Here is a 20,086-nt window from a genome sequence, read left to right as displayed (position 1 = left end):
TTCATCCAATCAATCTTACTCCTTTCTATGGCTGGCTTTATGTAAGGATGTCACCGGTGCCAATGGCTACTTTCGATCTCTCTCGGAAAAATGGTCCAAATGCTCTGTCACAGCACGGCTAATCGTCTGGAGGCATCACCCTTGTCGTTGGTTGCATCCTATTCCTCTCTGTGAAAATGGTCCGATGCGCTGTCACTGCATGGCTAATCATCTTGGAGGTTCTCGATCATACTGGAATAGGATTTACTATCCTTTTGCGTCTGTCACTATGCCCAGCACTCGCGAGTTTGGAGTTCGTCACAGTCATTCAATCCCAGAGTCCTACTCGGAATACCACGGACAAGGTTTAGACTTTGCGGACCCTCATGAATGCCACCATCAATCTAGCTTATACCACGAAGATTCTGATTAAGAGATCTAAGAGATACTCATTCAATCTAATGTAGAACGGAAGTGGTTGTCAGTCACGCGTTCATAGCGAATGATGATGATTGTCACGTTCATCACATTCAGGTTGAAGTGCGAAAGAATATCTTAGAAGCGGAACAAGTGAATTGAATAAAAAACAGTAGTACTTTGCATTAATCTTTGAGGAACAGCAGAGCTCCACACCTTAATCTATGGAGTGTAGAAACTCTACCGTTAAAAATACATAAGTGAAAGGTCCAGGCATGGCCGAATGGCCAGCCCTTCTGATCTAAGAACCAGGCATCCAAAGATGTTCAAAGCTTTTTAAAGATATCCAAAGATGTCTAATACAATAGTAAAAGGTCCTATTTATAATAAACTAGCTACTAGGGTTTACAGAAGTAAGTAATTGATGCATAAATCCACTTCCGGGGCCCACTTGGTGTGTGCTTGGGCTGAGCTTGAATGTTACACGTGCAGAGGTTATTCCTGGAGTTGAACGCCAGCTTTTGTGCCATTTTGGGCGTTGAACTCCACTTTGCAACTTGTTTCTGGCGCTGGACGCCAGAATTGGGCAGAGAGCTGGCGTTGAACGCCAGTTTGCATCATCTAAACTTGGGCAAAGTATGGACTATTATACATTTCTGGAAAGCCCTGGATGTCTAATTTCCAACGCAATTAGAAGCGCGCCATTTCGAGTTCTGTAGCTCCAGAAAATCCACTTTGAGTGTAGGGAGGTCAGAATCCAACAGCATTAGCAGTCCTTCTTCAACCTATGAATCTGATTTTTGCTCAAGTCCCTCAATTTCAGCCAGAAAATACCTGAAATCACAGAAAAACATACAAACTCATAGTAAAGTCCAGAAATGTGAATTTAACATAAAAACTAATGAAAACATCCCTAAAAGTAACTAGATCCTACTAAAAACATACTAAAAACAATGCCAAAAAGCGTATAAATTATCCACTCATCACAACACCAAACTTAAATTGTTGCTTGTCCCCAAGCAACTGAAAATCAAATAGGATAAAAAGAAGAGAATATATTATAAATTCCAAACTATCAGTGAAACATAGCTCCAATCAAATGAGCGGGACTTGTAGCTTTTTGCCTCTTGAATAGTTTTGGCATCTCACTTTATCCATTAAGGTTCAGAATGATTGGCATCTACAGAAACTCAGAGTTCAGATAGTGTTATTGATTATCCTAGTTCAGTATGATGATTCTTGAACACATCTTCTTTATGAGTCTTGGCCGTGGCCCTAAGCACTTTGTTTTCCAGTATTACCACCGGATACATAAATGCCACAGACACATAATTGGGTGAACCTTTTCAGATTGTGACTCAGCTTTGCTAAAGTCCCCAATTAGAGGTGTCCAGGGTTCTTAAGCACACTCTTTTTTTTTTTGCTTTGGACCTTGACTTTAACCGCTCAGTCTCAAGTTTTCACTTGACACCTACACACCACAAGCACATGGTTAGGGACAGCTCGGTTTAGCTGCTTAGACCAGGATTTTATTCCTTTAGGCCCTCCTATCCACTGATGCTCAAAGTCTTGGGATCCTTTTTATTTGTCCTTGCCTTTTGGTTTTAAGGGTTATTGGCTTTTTGCTCTTGCCTCTTGGTTTTAAGAGATTTTGGCTTTTTCTGCTTTCTTTTTTTTTTTTCTAATTTTTTTTCGCCTATTTTATTTAATTTTTTTTCTGCAAGCTTTGTTCTTTGCTGCTTTTTCTTGCTTCAAGAATCATTTTTATGATTTTTCAGATTATCAAATAACATGTCTCCTAGTCATCATTCTTTCAAGAGCCAACATATTTAACATTCTTAAACAACAACTTCAAAAGACATATGCACTGTTCAAGCATTCATTCAGAAAACAAGAAGCATTGTCACCACATCAATATAATTATACTAAGTTCAAGGATAAATTCGAAACTCATGTACTTCTTGTTCTTTTGAATTAAAACATTTTTCATTTAAGAGAGGTGATGGATTCATAGGACATTCATAACTTTAAGACATAGTTACTAACTACTAATGATCATGTAATGAAGACACAAACATAGATAAGCACATAACATAGAAAACGAAAAACTGAAGAAATGAGAACAAGGAATGAATCCACCTTAGTGATGGTGGCGTTTCCTTCTTGAGGAACCAATGATGTCCTTGAGCTTTTCTATGTCTCTTCCTTGTCTTTGTTGCTCCTCCCTCATTGCTTTTTGATCTTCTCTTATTTCGTGAAGGATGATGGAGTGCTCTTGATGTTCCACCCTTAGTTGTCCCATATTGGAACTCAATTCTCCTAGGGAGGTGTTGATTTGCTCCCAATAGTTTTGTGGAGGAAAATGCATTTGAGGCATCTCCGGGATCTCATGGTGATGAGCTTCATACGCCTCTTGAGCTCCATGAATGGGCTCTCTTGCTTGCTCCATCTTTTTCTTAGTGATGGGCTTGTCCTCTTTAATGAGGATATCTCCCTCTATGTCAATCCCAGCCGAATTGCATAGGTGGTAATTGAGGTGAGGAAAGGCTAACCTTGCCATAGTGGAGGACTTGTCAGCCACCTTGTAGAGTTCTTGAGGTATAATCTCATGAACTTCCACCTCTTCTCCAATCATGATGCTATGGATCATGATGGCCCGGTCTATAGTAACTTCAGACCGGTTGCTAGTGGGAATGATTGAGCATTGAATGAACTCCAACCATCCTCTAGCTACAGGCTTAAGGTCCAGTCTTTTTAGTTGAACCGGTTTGCCTTTTGAGTCAATTTTTCATTGAGCTCCTTCTACACATATGTCCATAAGGACTTGGTCCAACCTTTGATCAAAGTTGACTCTCCTTGTATAGGGGCGTGCGTTCTCTTCCATGTTTGGCAAGTTGAACGCCAACCTCACATTTTCCATACTAAAATCTAAGTATTTCCCCCGAACTATTGTAACATAGTTCTTTGGATCCGGGTTCTTACTTTGATTATGGTTCTTGGTGATCCATGCATTGGCATAGAACTCTTGAACCATTAGGATGCCGACTTGTTGGATGGGATTTGTTAGAACTTCCCAACCTCTTCTTTGAATTTCATGTCGGATCTCCGGATACTCATTTCTTTTGAGTTTGAAAGGGACCTCGGGGATCACCTTCTTCTTGGCCACAACATCATAGAAGTGGTCTTGATGGGCTTTGGAGATGAACCTTTCCATCTCCCATGACTCGGAGGTGAAAGCTTTTGTCTTCCCTTTTCCTTTTCTAGAGGATTCTCCGGTCTTAGGTGCCATCAATGGTAATGGAAAAACAAAAAGCTTATGCTTTTACCACACCAAACTTAGAATTTTGCTCGCCCTCGAGCAAGAGAAGAAAGAATAGATGAAGAAGAAGAAGAAATAGAGGAGAGGGAGAAGGGGTTGTGTTTCGGCCAAGAAGAGAAGAGAGGATTGTGTTGTGTGAAAATGAGGAAGAATGGAGGGTTATATATAGGGATGGGAGGGGGGTGGAGGTTCGGCCATTTAGGGTGGGTTTGGGTGGGAAATTGATTTTGAATTTTGAAGGTAGGTGGAGTTTATGAGGTAGGTTTATGGGGATGAGTGGATGGATGTGAGTGGTGAGGAGGTGATGGGGAAGAGAGATTGAGGTGATTGGTGAAGGGTTTTGGGGAAGAGTGTTTATGGGATTTTGTGAAAGAGAGTGGTGAGGGGTGAGAAGTGAGTGGAGGTAAGTGGGGATTCTGTGGGGTCCACAGATCCTAAGATGATCCTGTGAGGTCCACAGATCCTGAGGTATTCAAGGAATTACAACCTTGCACCAAATTGGGCATGTAAAATGCCCTTGCACACAACTCTGGGCATTCAGCGCCAGGTTGGTGCCCATTTTGGGAGTTCAACGCCCATTTGTTGCCCATTTCTGGCGTTGAACGCCAGAACCATGTTTGTTCTGGGCGTTCAGCGCTAGCTCCTCTCCAGGGTGCAATTCTGGCGTTCAGCGCCCAGATGATGCCCATTTTGGGCGTTCAGCGCCCAGATACTGCCCATTTTGGGCGTTCAGCGCCAGAACCATGCTCTGTTCTGGCGTTGAACGCCAGGCAGATGCTTCCTCCAGGGTGTGATTTTTCTTCTGCTATTTTTGATTCTGTTTTCAATTTTTATATTTATTTTGTGACTCCACATGATCATGAACCTAATAAAACATGAAAATCACTGAAAATTAGATAAATAAACATTAGGTTGCCTCCCAACAAGCGCTTCTTTAATGTCAATAGCTTGACAGTGGGCTCTCATGGAGCCTCACAGATGTTCAGAGCATTGTTGAGACTCCCCCAACACCAAACTTAGAGTTTGGATATGGGAGTTCAACACCAAACTTAGAGTTTGGTTGTGGCCTCCCAACACCAAACTTAGAGTCTGACTGTGGGGGCTTTGGTTGACTCTGCTTTGAGAGAAGCTTTTTCTTCTTCCTCTCCATGGATGCAGAGAGAGATCCTTGAGTTGTAAACACAAGGTTGTCCTTATTTAATTGAAAGATCAATTCTCCTCTGTCCACATCAATCACAGCTCTTGCTGTGGCTAGGAAAGGTCTTCCTAGGATGATGGATTCATCCTCTTCCTTTCCAGTATCCAGGACTATGAAATCAGCAGGGATGTAAAGGCCTTCAACCTTTACTAACACGTCCTCTACTTGTCCATAAGCCTGTTTTCTTGAATTGTCTGCCATCTCTAATGAGATTTTAGCAGCTTGCACCCCATAGATTCCCAGTTTCTCTATTACAGAGAGGGGCATGAGGTTTATTCCTGAACCAAGGTCACACAGAGCCTTAAAGATCATGGTGCCTATGGTACAAGGTATTATGAACTTTCCAGGATCCTGTCTCTTCTGAGACAATGTCGGTTGATCCAGATCACTTAGTTCATTGGTAAACAAGGGAGGTTCATCTTCCCAAGTCTCAATACCAAATAATTTGGCATTCAGCTTCATGATTGCACCAAGGAACTTGGCAGCTTGCTCTTCAGTAACATCCTCATTCTCTTCAGAAGAGGAATACTCATCAGAGCTCATGAATGGCATAAGGAGGATCAATGGAATCTCTATGGTCTCTAGATGAGTCTCAGATTCCTTTTGTTCCTCAGAGGGAAGCTCCTTATTGATCACTGGACGTCCCAGGAGGTCTTCCTCCTTGGGATTCACGTCCTTCTCCTCTCTTGTGGATTCGGCCATGGTAACTAATTCAATGGCCTTGCACTCTCCTTTTAGATTCTCTTCTGTATTGCTTGGGAGAGTACTAGGAGGGATTTCAATGATCCTTTTACTCAGCTGGCCCACTTGTGCTTCCAAATTTCTAATGGAAGACCTTGTTTCATTCATGAAACTCACAGTGGCCTTAGATAGATCAGAGACTAAATTTGCTAAGCTAGATGGATTCTGCTCCGAATTCTCTGTCTGTTGCTGAGTGGATGATGGAAAAGGTTTATTATTGTTAAACCTGTTTCTTCCACCATTATTAAAGCCTCGTTGAGGCCTTTGATCCTTCCATGAGAGATTTGGATGATTTCTCCATGATGGATTATAGGTGTTTCCATAAGGTTCACCTAAGTAATTCACCTCTACTATTGTAGGGTTTTCAGGATCATAAGCTTCTTCTTCATAAGAAGCCTCCTGAGTACTGTTGGATGCAGCTTGCACTCCATTCAGACTCTGAGAAATCATATTGACTTGCTGAGTCAATATTTTGTTCTGAGCCAATATGGCATTCAGAGTATCAATTTCAAGAACTCCCTTCTTCATAGGCGTCCCATTATTCACAGGATTCCTTTCAGAAGTGTACATAAACTGGTTTTTTGCAACCATGTCAATGAGTTCTTGAGCTTCTGCAGGCATTTTCTTTAGGTGAATGGATCCACCTGCAGAAGTATCCAATGACATCTTTGATAACTCAGACAGACCATCATAGAATATATCCAGGATGGTCCATTCTGAAAGCATGTCAGAAGGACACTTTTTGGTCAACTGTTTGTATCTTTCCCAAGCTTCATAGAGGGATTCACCTTCTTTTTGTCTGAAAGTTTGAACATCCACTCTAAGCTTGCTCAGCTTTTGAGGAGGAAAGAACTTGGCTAAGAAAGCCGTGACTAGCTTATCCCAAGAGTTCAGGCTGTCTTTGGGTTGAGAGTCCAACCACACTCTAGCTCTGTCTCTTACAGCAAAAGGGAAAAGTATGAGCCTGTAGACTTCAGGATCTACTCCATTAGTCTTAACAGTATCACATATCTGCAAGAATTCAGTTAAGAACTGAAAAGGATCTTCAGATGGAAGTCCATGAAACTTGCAGTTCTGCTGCATTAGAGAAACTAGCTGAGGTTTCAGCTCAAAGTTGTTTGCTCCAATGGCAGGAATGGAGATGCTTCTTCCATGTAAATTAGAATTAGGTGCAGTAAAGTCACCAAGCATTCTCCTTGCATTATTGTTGTTAGGTTCGGCTGCCATCTCCTTTACTTGTTCGAAATTTTCAATAAGGTTGTCTCTGGATTGTTGTAATTTAGCTTCTCTTAGTTTCCTCTTCAGAGTCCTTTCAGGTTCTGGATCAGCTTCAACAAGAATGCCTTTTTCTCTATCCCTGCTCATAAGAAAGAGAAGAGAAAAAGAAAAGAAGAGGAATCCTCTATGTAACAGTAAAGAGGTTCCTTATTGTTAGTAGAAAAAGAAGAAGAAGAAAAATTCGAACACAGATAGAAGAAGGGGTTCGAATTTGGTGAGTGATGTGAGGAAGAGATGTTAGTAGATGAATAAATAAATAGAATAAGAGGAGAGAGGGAAAGGATTTTCGAAAATAATTTTTGAAAAAGAGTTAGTGATTTTCGAAAATAGTTTTTGAAAAAGGTTAGTAATTTTCAAAAATTAAAATTAAAAATTAAAATAATTAATTAATTAATTAAAAAGAGATTTTGAAAAAGAGGGAAGATGTTTTCGAAAATTAGAGAGAGAGAGTTAGTTAGGGGGTTTTGAAAAAGATAAGAAACAAACAAAAAGTTAGTTAGTTAGTTGAAACAAATTTTGAAAAGATAAGAAGTTAGGAAGTTAGAAAAGATATTTTGAAATCATATTTTTGAAAAAGATAAGATAAGAAGATATTTTTTAAAAGATATGATTGAAATTGGTTTTGAAAAAGGTTTGATTTTTTTTTTTAAATCACAATTAATGACTTGATTCACAAGAAATCATGAGATATGATTCTAGAACTTAAAGTTTGAATCTTTCTTAACAAGCAAGTAACAAACTTAAAATTTTGAATCAAAACATTAATTGATGATGTTATTTTCGAAAATTATGAGATAAAATTAAGAAAAAGATTTTTGAAAAACATTTTTTATAATTTTCGAAAATAACTAAGAAAAAATGAAAAAGATTTGATTTTTGAAAAAGATTTTGAAAAAGATAAGATTTTTAAATTGAAAATTTGATTTGACTCATAAAAACAACTAGATTTTAAAAATTTTTGAAAAAGTCAAATCTAATTTTCGAAATTATGAGAGAAAAGAGGGAAAGATTTTTTTTATTTTTGAATTTTTATGATGAGAGAGAAAAACAAGAAAATGATGCAATGCATGAGAATTTTAGATCAAAACATGTGATGCATGCAAGAATGCTATGAATGTCAAGATGAACACCAAGAACACTATGAAGATCAAAATGAACATCAAGAGCTTATTTTTGAAAAATTTTTAATGCAAAGGAAACATGCAAGACACCAAACTTAGAATTCTTTAATGCTTAGGCACTAAGAATTCAAGAATGCATATGAAAAACACCATACAACACAAAACAAGAAAACATCAAGATCAAACAAGAAGACTTACCAAGAACAACTTGAAAATCATGAAGAACACTATGAATGCATGAATTTTCGAAAAATGCAAGATGAATATGCAATTGACACCAAACTTATAACATGACTCAAGACTCAAACAAGAACACAAAAATATTTTTTATTTTTATGATTTTATAAATTTTTTTTGTATTTTTTTCGAAAATTATTTGAAAAACAAAAATAAGGATTCCAAAATTTTTAATATGAATTCCAGGAATCTTATACTTTTTAGTCTAAAGCTCCAATCAAAGGGTCCGGCATGACTTAATAGCCAGCCAAGCTTTAGTATGTAACTCAGACATGACACGCCTGACATACCCTATCCAGAAGGATTGGGCATGGCTCCATTGAGGTGATTAGTTGAATACCAATCCCAAAGCAGTTTGGGTATGGCTTTACAGCCAGATAGGCTTCAACATGCTTCATGAAACACTAGAATTCATTCTTAAAAATTCTGAAAAAAAAAAATTTTTTGAAAACATTTATTTTTAAAATTTTTTTTTCGAAAACAAAGGAGAAAATTTTGAAAGATTTTTTTGAAAAATTTTTGAAAAATTTTTGAAAAGAAAACGAAAAGAAAGTTACCCAATCTGAGCAACAAGATGAACCGTCAGTTGTCCAAAATCGAACAATCCCCGGCAACGGCGCCAAAAACTTGGTGTACGAAATTGTGATTACACTTTGATTATGTAAAATTCATTGCTCTTTCTTTCCCTGGAAATGGCACCAAAAACACGATGCCAATACCATGGTTCACAACTTCGCACAACTAACCAGCAAGTGCACTGGGTCGTCCAAGTAATACCTTACGTGAGTAAGGGTCGAATCCCACGGAGATTGTTGGTATGAAGCAAGCTACGGTCACCTTGTAAATCTCAGTCAGGCAGATATAAAATAGTAATAGGGTTTTCGAAATTAATTAATAAAATAAAGATAGAAATACTTATGTAACTCATTGATGAGAATTTCAGATAAGCGTATGGAGATGCATTCGTTCCTCTGAACCTCTGCTTTCCTGCTGTCTTCATCCAATCAATCTTACTCCTTTTTATGGCTGGCTTTATGTAAGGATGTCACCGGTGTCAATGGCTACTTTCGATCTCTCTCGAAAAAATGGTCCAAATGCTCTGTCACAGCACGGCTAATTGTCTGGAGGCATCACCCTTGTCGTTGGTTGCATCCTATTCCTCTCTGTGAAAATGGTCCGATGCGCTGTCACTGCATGGCTAATCATCTTGGAGGTTCTCGATCATACTGGAATAGGATTTACTATCCTTTTGCGTCTGTCACTACGCCCAGCACTCGCGAGTTTGGAGTTCGTCACAGTCATTCAATCCCAGAGTCCTACTCGGAATACCACAGACAAGGTTTAGACTTTTCGGACCCTCATGAATGCCGCCATCAATCTAGCTTATACCACGAAGATTCTGATTAAGAGATCTAAGAGATACTCATTCAATCTAATGTAGAACGGAAGTGGTTGTCAGGCACGCGTTCATTGCGAATGATGATGATTGTCACGTTCATCACATTCAGGTTGAAGTGCGAATGAATATCTTAGAAGCGGAACAAGTGAATTGAATAGAAAACAGTAGTACTTTGCATTAATCTTTGAGGAACAGCAGAGCTCCACACCTTAATCTATGGAGTGTAGAAACTCTACCGTTAAAAATACATAAGTGAAAGGTCCAGGCATGGCCGAATGGCCAGCCCTTCTGATCTAAGAACCAGGCGTCCAAAGATGTTCAAAGCTGTTCAAAGATATCCAAAGATGTCTAATACAATAGTAAAAGGTCCTATTTATAATAAACTAGCTACTAGGGTTTACAGAAGTAAGTAATTGATGCATAAATCCACTTTCGGGGCCCACTTGGTGTGTGCTTGGGCTGAGCTTGAATGTTACACGTGCAGAGGTTATTCCTGGAGTTGAACGCCAGCTTTTGTGCCATTTTGGGCGTTGAACTCCACTTTGCAACTTGTTTCTGGCGCTGGACGCCAGAATTGGGCAGAGAGCTCGCGTTGAACGCCAGTTTGCGTCATCTAAATTTGAGCAAAGTATGGACTATTATACATTGCTGGAAATCCCTGGATGTATACTTTTCAACGCAATTGGAATCGCGCCATTTCGAGTTCTGTAACTCCAAAAAATCCACTTTGAGTGCAGGGAGGTCAGAATCCAACAGCATCAGCAGTCCTTCCTCAACCTCTGAATCTGATTTTTGCTCAAGTCCCTCAATTTCAGCCAGAAAATACCTGAAATCACAGAAAAATACACAAACTCATAGTAAAGTTCAGAAATGTGAATTTAACATAAAAACTAATGAAAACATCCCTAAAAGTAACTAGATCCTACTAAAAACATACTAAAAACAATGCCAAAAAGCGTATAAATTATCCGCTCATCACTTCACCTTACTTGTTGGGGGTAGAGGTTGGATTACTTTTTGTTGACCTTTTCTTCTTCATGGATATTTTCTTCTATTTCTTGGTCACAATCCCCTTTTCAGTGCTTCCCTTAGTTATTTTCACTTCTTTGATTTCAACATGTGGGTGTTGTGTGATGGTTAGAGTGTACCCTTCATCAAGAACTTCTTGAATTGGTGGTTCAATAAACCCACCCTCCATGCCACTCTCTGCTTCATTGGAGTGTAGATTCCCATAATTATTTTTATCTCTTGTAACCTCCTTTGTTTGTGTATCTTCTTTCTTTGTTGGTGCATCTTCCTTCTTTGTTGGTGCATCAACCTCCTTTATTTTTGCATCATCTTCTTCTTCCATGTGTGAGGGTGGAAAGTTCTCTAAAATGAAACAGGAAAAGGGGCGAACGAAAGAACGAAGAAAAGAAAAAAAAATTTACGAGAATGAAAGTAAACAAAAATGAAAAATAAAAATTAATAATAATAAAATAAAACTAATTAAAAGAAAAATTATCTAATTTAAGAAATCAAACAGTTGTTAATCATAATCAATCCTTGGTAACGGTGCCAAAAATTTGGTGCGGTAATTTCTAACCCACAAACTAACCGGCAAGTGCATCGAGTCGTACCAAGTAATACCTCAGGTGAGTGAGGATCGATCCCACGAGAATTGATGGATTAAGCAACAATAGTGTTTGATAGGCTTAGTTAGACAAATAGAAAATAATGTTTGGAAGTTTAAAAGCATTAAGTTAAATAAGTAGATTTAACAGTAAATTTAGAATATTAAAGATAGACAGATAAATAAGTTGGGAATAAAATATTGAGAAGGTAGTTAAGGCTTCAGAGTTATCTATTTTTCCGGATTTACTTTTCTTACTAACTATTTTAATTATGTAGGATTTAATTTATGACAAACTATATGTGACTAGACTCTAATTCCTTAGACCTTTCTAGTCTCCTCTAAAATTCATTAACTACCAATTCCTTGATCAATTAATTCCAATTAGAAGCTACATGATCAAATTTCAGTTTATATGCCACAAAAACTCTAATTACCCAAAAATAAAAGGATTATATGTCACATATCCTATTAAATTCAGATAATTAAAATTTAGGAGAATATGTTTTCAAACTATTGTTCAAGTAAAGAGCTTTTCCAAGTTATACAAGAACTCAAATAGAAAGAGGGTCATACTTCCGTTCCACCCAAATTCATAAGATAAAGAGCAAAAACAATTCTTAAATTATAAATCCATACATGAATTAAAATAGATAAAACAATAAAATCAATCCATACAAATAGACAGAGCTCCTAACCTTAACAATGGAGGATTAGTTGCTCATGGTTCAGAGTAGAAAACTAGGATTACGGAATGTAAATTTGTATAGAATTGAAAGTCTGGAATGGAATAATGTTGAGGTGGTATCTCCCTATTTATATCTAATCCTAATTAATTTAAAATCTATCTTTAAAACTAAAATAATATCTTTTCCTATTTTTAAAATTTGAATTTAAATTAGAATTAATTACAGCAATCAGCAAATCTTCAATTGATGGATGGGGACCACTTGACTTCACTAGGATCTACGCCTAACTTGGGCTAAAAGATAATTAATTCTTTATTAAACTCAACAATTTAGATGCAAATTCATTAGAAAAAGATAGGAAAGATGCTCACGCATCAGAACCAACTCCAAATCAGCCAAGAATAGAACAACTTAATTAATTATAAATATAATAATTAGTTTTATTTATTTATGATTTAAAATATTAGTTATTAAATGTTTCACCACATTCAAATTAAAAGGAGATACGTTCAGTATTATTACAATGTGAACTACGAAAACTGATTCAATTAGCTTCCGTCTCTTCACCCTCCTTCCCTCTCCAAATGCCTAAAACATGATAAATCAGAAAACAAATTCAAAAACATCCAATTTACAAAAAAAAAAAAGAAACATCCTAATTCCTAACATAAGCACCATCCACATAAAAATTTTGGATTCAGTCAGAGACATTTGACTGATTTTTTGCTGAAAAGATCTTGTTCCCTAGCATTATTGTTACAATTATGAAGGGAAATTATTGCTTATCGTAATCAAATTATAACGTTAATGTTATTCCTTTAAAATTCGAGGTCGTTATTTAGCGGAGAAACGTACAGGTCACTAATTAAATGTTAAATTTTAATTTTAAATTTTTTTAAAAAAAATTAAAATATAATTTTTTTAAAAAAAATTTAACTAATTAAAAATTAATTTTATATACTTGTTTTTTATTTCATAATTAATATAATATATATATATATATTAGTAGTTGTTATCTCATCTTATATCTACCTCAAATATATACAAATAAATGTTTGAGAAAGCTCATGGAATTGATGAATTTAATTTGATAAATTCAAACTTCTTTTAAGATTGTTTAGAATTTATAATTTCACGACTTTAATTATATTTAAAACTTACATATTTTTAGTATTTTATATTTTATTTTCATGGATCATATATTATAATTTAGACAAAAAGAATATCATAAGAAAAAAAGGAAAAATCAGACAAAAAGTTTTATGTTTGGGTTCGAGAGAGATGGGTATGAGTTTATAATATAAGTACCCATGAGTATGAATTTGAGACATAAAAAATATGTAGGTAATAAAATAGATAATGGAAAAAATAGTTAATGTTCAAGACAAAAGTTCTATTGAAATATCTATTTTATTATGTGATGTACGGATGACACCAAATAAAATATTACATTAGATATGTAAATACACAAATATAAAATTTATATTTTTTTTGGTAACTAAATGTAAAATTTATATAAGATATGAGGATAAGTTATATATATAAAATATAAAATATTTTAGATAAATTATAATAATATTTTAATATTTTATTGATATTAAAATATAAATTAATTTTTAATATTTTTAATAGTTTTTTTTAATTATATAAAATATTTTTATTTTAATAATAATAATATATACAATTTTTAAATTTATTTAAAAAATATATATTAATTAAGAATAAGGTTTGATATACTGTCACGTGATGATATTTTAGTGTGTCCAAATATATTTGAAAAAGAATTTTTTTTAATTTTTATTAAGACACAGTTAGATACATAAATCATGCGTGTCGGACAAATATCAATGAGTATTGTGTTCAAAATACGCCTGACACAGGGTTAGGATACAGCAAATAAAAAAAATGTCCATGCTTTATAGATGCCATCTCATCTTGCTCCATTATCATTTCTAAGACAAACTTGTAGAGATATCTTTTGGATATATTTATTTCTTGATAATATTATATGACTAATAAAATTTATTATTTTTGATAAATATTTGGCCAATTTTAAACAGCGAAATTCTTAATTCTAAATCTTAAAATTTAAATTCTAATAGTATAAAATTAGGTGAATTTTACCCAACCTTCTTCATTTTAAAGGATAAGTTATCCTTTATTATATGTCATAATATTATTGATTGAAATAAGTTGATCACTCATAATTAAATTTAACTATTTATTTAATTTAAATTTTAATAACTTCACAAATGAACTAGAGTATAATTCTTATTACAATTTATAAAATCATTAAAAAAGTTCTATTTTTAATTTTTTTTCAAACCACGAATTTATTAATTATTTTCAACCAAAAAAATCTCAAAAAAATAAAATGAATGGATAAAAAAGTTTCAAACACTACAACAAACTCGGTAGATAGCGGCGATTGTTAGAGTCGCTTAGCGGCGATTTTAACCGCCGCAAAATATTTCGCAGCAGTTTAATGAAGCGCCGGAAGATGGGGCGCGGCTAAACGGATAGCGGCGATTTTTTTCAACCGCTGGAATAACCGCCGCTAAACGTCTTTCAATTTTGCGGCAAACAGCTAAATAGCAAATAAACGAAAACAGCATTTGTTTTGCGGCGGTTCTAAACCACCGCCAAATTTTAGTATTTCCGTTCATAGTTATTAGAATTGGATCGGACCATCCGATGGTCCAACCGACTCAATCGTTAAACCCACGCTTCCACCAATAGTCCCACAACGTGTGGATGGAACCTGGAAGAAGAAAAATCTTTAACAATTTAACAATGTCATGTTACCACCAAGCCAAATGTCTCTTCGATGTATATAGCGCTAATCATTATATATATATATAATCTGAACACATTTGATTGCCACACAATTTTTTGTTGTATACTTTATATCTGATCATAGTTATTATAGGCACCTTATATATATATTGGGTAAAGTGCACAATTAAATCAAATGGAGGACCTAAATTACACAATTCTACAAAATTGAAAAACATTACCAGGATCTCCCAAACGCACATTCTTATGTAATTCGAATCAGTCTCATTCGAATTAGACAAACCAACACTAATTCGAATTAGTCCTATTTAAATTAGTAGTAATGTTTGTAATTCGAAATTGTCCAATTTGAATTATGCTTGCATGTAGTCTTAAGGTAGTTCGAATCAAGGTGATTCGAATTATGCACGCTAGGACGTCCCTAGTAATTCGAATGGGTCTACTTCGAATTAATTTTGGACCATAGTAGATCAAATTAATTTACATCTATTTATATATGATCCAAGCGTATATAAAGAGTACAATAAAGAGTACATTTAATAATATCCATAATGAATTCAATAAAGAGTACAGTCAATAATAAATAAAAAAATAATAATTATAAATATTTTTTATAAATTATTAAAAATCAAATATTTTCTAAAAATATTTATTAAGATTTAGAATTTAGTCTTTAATATTTAAAATTAGTAAAATATTTACCAAAAACATTATATTTTATTGGTCAGATAGCATTATTGAATCTATTAACCACAATAATATGCAGATGATTGATTGATTTTCATATAAAAATATTTTTATTCTATTTAGTATTTAATTTTGATAAAACATTAATTAATTTTGAATTTAGTTATTATGAATTCTTATATCTAAGAATACAAGTTAAGATTGTTATTAAAAAAAATTTAAATTTTTTATTTTAATAAATGTTCAACAAATCATTAAAATAAAAAAATTAAAATTTAAAATTATAAAGTTTTGAATTTTTAATGACTTGTAGAAAATATTTTTAATTATTATTATTTTTAAAAAATGTTTGATTTTTAATTAGTTTAAAGTATGATTTTATTTTCTTCTTTTACATCCATGTTTGAATGCAAATTTAAATGCCAATAAAGTAAACAAGAAAATTTTATTGGTAAATTTGTTCACATGAGTTAACATATATAGCTTATTTAACTTGTGAATTTTTTTACGTAAAACGAATGTAAAAAAAGTGTTACGAGTTTAAGTAACAATTATTTAAACATATATAGCTTAAGATAGTAGTGTTTACCTAACTAGATTATACCCAGATAGTTTATTACTAAAGAAAACATTGCAATATGTGGTAATATGCAGTTTGCGGCGGTTTAAACAAAACCGCCGCAAAATGTAAAACAATAACTCACCCGGCAGTTTAGATAGCGGCGGTTTTTGAAAATACGCCGCTAAATGCATACCTGATTGACATACAGCGATGGTTCGAGAAAAACTGCCACTAAATGCCGGCCTGATTGTAGCACCCTAACTTTTAGCATGTCATGATCGTACCAAAAGTAAGGCGTTATGGACCTGATTTCCTTTATTATCTATTTAATATTGAGCCTTTACGGTGATATCGCGTTTCAATTTATAAGAAAATACCAGAAAATTATTTTTAGTAATTAAAAAAAATCACACAATTATTAATAATAATAAATACTATACAAATGAATTCAATATAAAACTTGAAGACAATATCCATCCATCTGGACAAAAGAAAAGCTAAAGCAACAAGAATGAGGGAACTCTATAAAAACAACAGGTATCACAAGTAAATCTACTAGTCGTCCGCAGCTTCATACTAAATCTTCGAACCTGTCACTGAAAGGGTGGAAGATTTTGGGGTGAGAATAAACCACACGTTCTATGTAGGGAATAGGAATGCCGTAAAAGTAATGAATTTAATGCAAATAATTAACTTACTTAGTAAAACTATTTTGTTAAACCTTTAAAAATACTTTTATTTCTACTTTAGACAAATAATTACTTTTCTCTAAATATCTAAATGCAAAACATATTTGAATCACGAAATTAGTCATACTAACCATCTCTCAGCCACATAATCATTTTTCAACCACAACATCTCACCTCAATATATCCGTGAACTAACAGCACAAGTAAGGGATTCAAACCAACATACAAACAAGTCAAACAGCACAATCACAGAGAAGTAATACAAGCAAACACAACTAAATACAAATGTGCAAACAACATGATGCATGTCTATTCCTAATGCAGGCCATGAGCTCATGTGTCGGTTGCCTACCCGCTCCCAACATTACCTGGGCACGAGTCCCAGATATGGCTTTCCAGATGCATACAGTGTGCTTATAAGTCGTACGACTAGGCCGCATACAGTGTGACTTTAAGTCGTACGGCTAGGCCGCATACAGTGTGACTTTCCAAATCAATAAGTGTACATCTGGAAAACAGTTCTCAGTGTGTGGGCATCCCCACTATACATTTGGCACTAAGGCCCAAACAATGTCACATCTGCTCTCCTGTGGCAGTCATTTTATTAATTAATATATTTCTTTAATCTTTGTTCTCTGCTCTCCTGTGGCAGATATCCTTTTGGTTAATATATTCTCTAATCTTTATTCTTTGCTCTCCTGTGGCAGAGATTCCATTAATTATCTTTCAAACCTTTTTCAAAACATTTTCAAGTAATAAATCGTTTTCAATATTCACATCGTTCAAAATATCAAATAGAATCAAATCATTTTCTTTAAAACTAAGCCTCTTTCTATTTCAATAAAATTAGCCCGTTTCAAATCTTTTTCTTTTGAAAATTAAAGGAAATTCATTTCTTCATTAAGACTTTACAAATCCCTCCGACCATACTCGTTTAACATTTAATACTAACCAAAATCACCTTCTTGCGTATTTTTACCAGCCCTTCATCAGCACATATTCACCATCATACTAATACCAAAATCAGTTACCATCCACTTCCATAACCATAAATTCCAGCATCAAACACAGTCTCAATTCAAACCCAATTCATAAACTCAAATCACATTGCAATTTAATAAGCAACACCAAGTTGACCAACACTCACAATTACAACCAATTCTCATCAATTAGACACACAAAACACGTATAAATTATTTGCAATTACTCAATAAGCTTTTTGGCATCCTTAAATTAAAAACTTGTAATTTTAAAAATGAAACCCCCTACCTCGATTGTCGAACCCATAAACTAAATGCCTCAAAGAAACCCTTTTCTCTCGCCTCACACCCAGCGGCAGCCGCAACCACAGCTTTATCCACTATCTCCGTACGAAATCAAAATACTCGAAGTTCCGGAGAAGCTTTCTGACCGAGCTGCAGAAGAAGAAAACGTCTGAAATCGTCTGTGCCTCCTAGAACTCCAGTTGGCCGAACTCAAGGGAAAGGGAAGCTACGTCACCATCAGTTTTCACCGAACAAAAATAATGTCAACGTGTAGAGGAGAAAGATACGAACACTTTTACTGGATTAAATTTTTTATTAGAGTTACGAATTTAAAGGAATTGAAGTAGAAAGGTATAAGGGTTCCACAGTTTTCTCTCTCACTCTCAGTCACTATCTTCTCACCGTGCAAGAAAATGAAATCCAAAGAAGCTAGATGATGATGATTAATGTGATAAGAAAGGGTTAGGTGTCATGGTTATTGAATGGAAAGGAAACATGTGTAATTATATATATGTATGTATGATTAGCAAGCCACGTTTGGCTTTAACTTCTTTGAATCCCTCTAAGCTTCGTTCATATATATGTATAAGCCTTATTTAGTTCTTAATAATAATAATAATAATAATAATAATAATAATTCTTTTATATTTTTTTTGAAATATCTTATTATAATAACAAAAATAATTTAAAAATTTTAATAAATTTTAAACTCAAAATATCATAAAATTTAATTTAATTACTTTTAGAAGAATAATTTTCTTTAAATAAAATAATAAATTATTATTATTTTTTTTTTAAAAATTCGGGGTATTATACTGATTGCAGCACTAACCCCGAACCGCCGTTATATGCGCCGTAGGTTGTCGTTTTGCGGCGGTTTTACAAAATTGCAGTAAAATTTCTACCGCTATCTGCCAAATTTATTGTAGTGAAAAGATATAAAAAGAAATTCTCATAATACTATCTGTTCATACCCTGGTCCAATGATAAGGCCCAGGTCCAAACGAAAGGCCCAATCTAAAGGATTAAGCCTCGCTCTACACCGACCTTCACCCCACGAAGTCGGTTCCTACCACGACTTGCTCTAAAGAAGTCGGGACGAAGATTAACTGGTAGATAAACACCCATTCAAATGAGTAACTGCCCCTAAAATCTCTCTACCCACTTCCTGGAGCCATATCTCAACCTCCCTAAGATAAAGGGACGGTTATTCCCCATGAATAACGGAACTACACCAACGGTGGTTATGGGTTCACCACTATAAATACACTGACACTTCTCAGGTATCTCAGAAGCCCAATACTCTCTAGACCTGTTTTGCTTCCTTTGCTGACTTTGGCATCGGAGTGTCTTTGCAGGTACCACCCCATTCTCTCATACCGAAGTCGGACGGAGGCCTTGGATCATCAATCTGTTTGGATACTTCCTCATTCAGACGATTGAGCCAGCCAAAATTATCCAACCCAATAATCTCCGGTTACCCATCGTAACATTGGCACCGTTGCCGGGGACCCGAGAGATCAGCCAGTAATGGCGGATGTATCCCCTAAAGATGGTCATGTGGCGTCGGATTCCGAGCAAGAGAATCTGGATACCAGAAACCACGACGCAGACCTGACCCTCTACCAGGAAGCCAACGACCAACACAGGGAAGGAACCTCCGAATTTAAAAATCCAAAGACAAATTCCTCGGAGGGGCGTGAGTCAGAAAATGATGGACCACCCCACGCAACTGAACTAATGGGGCTAGTCCATGTCCACCAAAGTCGCTTGGAACAGCTAGAACAGGAACGGGAGCGACAAAGGGAGATAGAAAAGCACCTAAGAGAGGAGATGGATCGACGAAAAGAGTTAGAGAAAAAACTCTTAAAGTTAGAATCCTCCCTCAGAGGTCGGAACTCCCGTGAAGATCGAGAAGAGTCGCCCCCAGGAGGGGAGGACCCTTTTAGTGAGGACATAATGAGGACAAAAGTTCCAAAAAACTTTAAAAGCCCCGATATGGACCTCTATGACGGAACCACCGATCCAAAGCATCATCTAAGCAACTTTAAAAGTCGGATGTATCTGGCTGATGCTTCTGATGCAACGCGCTGCAAA

General features: G+C 35.2%; 1 non-coding gene across 1 annotated transcript; it reads left to right on the top strand.

Moving 5' to 3' along the window:
- Positions 1-6,374: 6,374 nt before the first annotated feature.
- Positions 6,375-6,482, top strand: LOC148581660 (small nucleolar RNA R71). The gene has a single exon (XR_015896361.1). It is a non-coding gene; the product is annotated as a small nucleolar RNA R71 (small nucleolar RNA).
- Positions 6,483-20,086: the final 13,604 nt, after the last annotated feature.

Source organism: Arachis ipaensis, chromosome B10 (assembly GCF_059453495.1).
Source record: "Arachis ipaensis isolate K30076 ecotype BB chromosome B10, ASM5945349v1, whole genome shotgun sequence".
Classification (NCBI taxonomy): domain Eukaryota; kingdom Viridiplantae; phylum Streptophyta; class Magnoliopsida; order Fabales; family Fabaceae; genus Arachis; species Arachis ipaensis.
This window is presented reverse-complemented; position numbering and strand designations above follow the sequence as displayed.